This window comes from Apodemus sylvaticus, chromosome 21 (assembly GCF_947179515.1).
Source record: "Apodemus sylvaticus chromosome 21, mApoSyl1.1, whole genome shotgun sequence".
NCBI lineage: Eukaryota > Metazoa > Chordata > Mammalia > Rodentia > Muridae > Apodemus > Apodemus sylvaticus.
Window position 1 is genome coordinate 7,574,997 of NC_067492.1, and position 2,393 is coordinate 7,577,389.

Below are 2,393 nucleotides of genomic sequence, written 5' to 3' on the forward strand. Positions count from 1 at the left end.
AAAATGCCGTCTCAAAAAGCAATGCACAGTTTTTAGACAGGGTCTCCCGGTGTCACCCTGGGTGGCCTTGAGTTTTACAATCCTCCTACTTTGTCCTGTTTAGAAGCTAAGATGACAGGCCTGAGCCACCAGACTCGGTGGCTGGTGTCCTTGTTTGCAGCAACTACGAACTGGGTCGCTGGAACAGCGGCTGAGGGATGGATGGGGAAGGGGTGATTACCGATCGAGGCCCCAACTTTAATCTAGGTCAGACCTTTTAACAGTTCGGGCAAATCCCTCCCCCCAGACTCCGGGCTGAGTTCCGGGAAATCTTCTCGCCATCCTAGGTTCTACTGCTCAGGCAGCCCGGTGGGTCACCTGCTTAATTCAGGAATTCATAGACCTGGAGGAACAAAGAACTTCACCTTCTCTCTGAGCACTCCATCCTAGGATAAAAATTCCTGCTGTAACCTTCTTCCCTATTGTCCACGGCCAATGTCAGGTTCCTACCATGTGGCATGACACCCCAAAATGGCTCTGTACACTTGTTAGAGGAAGTAAATTTTGACACATACTCAGATTACATAGACTGAGAGGCAGAGCCTGGATTCATGTCGACACCGTCTTCGGAATGCCTGGAGCCCGCAGGCCCCAGCCATATTTGGACACCAGCCTTCTGCTTCCAGGATTACGAAAGGAGGACACCTATTGACACTGTAGCCACAGGGACACTAAGGCTGGGCTCTGGAGAATCGCTGCCCAGTCATTAACAATGCTCAGGACCTCGGGTGTGTGGCGTCTCCAGGGCCCTGAAGCCTATCTGAGCTTTGGCTCTTCCTGCACAGCAGTTCTCCTGGGCCCCCCAGAGTACTCTAAAGTTATCAGTAATCTCAGATGCTGTCCCAGAGATATACCCACCCTTAGTTACTTCTTGGGCAGGCAGGTCAAGAGCCCAAAGACCCAAGGACCAAATCATCCGTGTGGGCAGAGCAGAGAGGATGGGGTGGGTGGAATGGATGATCTGTGTGAAAGGTACTGGCTTTGAGACCTGGTGTCCCTCCCTGCCTTATGGCCTTGAGAGGCTCTGGCTTGCCCCTCACAGCATAAAAGGGTGGAAGACATGTTTTTTAGTAGGCCCAGACTCTGAGGAGTTCACCTCCAGCTCCCTTGGACTTGTGAGGTAGACTGCAGGAGACTGTGGGCCTGGCCACACAAAGGTGACAGGCTGGACAGCATGTCCATGCAAAGTGCCTTGCCCAAGGCTGTGTAGCTTGTGGTATTTTGTGAAACAGGGTTTCAGTATGAAGCCTATCTGTCTGTGCCTCCCAAGTCCGGGGCTTAAAGGCATGCACACATGCAGAGCCTATGTCAAATGATCAGTCATATCTCAACCACAAATCTAAATTCTTCTGCAGCCTGGAGGCTCAAATTCTAAAGTCAGGGTGTTGGTATGTCCCACCATCTCTCTGATTCACTCCAGCTCTTGGTAGCGGGGACAGTCCCAGGTGTCCCTGTCTCTGTCATGATCTAGCCTCTCCTGTCTGTGTTTCTAAGAACACTAGCCGTTGAAAGTTAGGGCCATTCTAACTGTATAAACTCACCTTAACCATTATACATGTGATGATCTTATTTCTAAATGACAAGTGTGAGAGTCCAGTGAGAATGGGGAAGACACTGTCAGACTCAGATCCAAGCAGGCATGCGCCGTCTGTAGCCAGCCTGAGGCCTGAGCAGGTGTACCAAGCACTCTGGGAAGTACAGCAGGAGCCTCGAGTTCTGCCAAGTTGTGTTGGAGTCCAGCGTGGGATGAGCCTTCGCTGTGGCCCAATCTTGTCTCCTCTGCCCTTCGCTTAGTGATTTTCCGGCACAGCCATAACTTGGCTCCAGGCAAAGCACACGAACCAGGCCCGCGATGGAGAGCATTGCAAATCTCTCTCAATAGCAGAAAGTTCTGCGTCATGCCACTAAGGACGGGAACGCCGGGTGTCAAAGGCATTTGTGCTATGATTGAAGCCATATGGGCCCTGGACGATGCCTCTCCCCTGCGGCTGCAGAGCTGATTTATCCAGGGAACTCTGCTTCTGAGAACAGGGGGAAAGGCTGCAGGTGTTTCTTGGCTAGATGCCGTGGCAGGGCGCCAATACCCAGCACCTCTCCTGTTCGCCCAGGGCCAACACGCCACACCCAGCACCTCGCCCAGGTCATGGGCAGTACTCTGGGACAGAAGGTCCCCAAGTTCAGTTTTGCTTATTTTCTGATTGACTCCCCTTTATTTTTATTTAATTTTTAATTTAAAATGTATGACTGTTTTTGCTTGCATGTATGTCTGTGCACCACTTGTATGTGTTGCCTGTGGAGGCCAGAAGAGAAAGTCAGAGCCCCTGTGACAGGTGGTTTTGAGCCACCACCTGGGA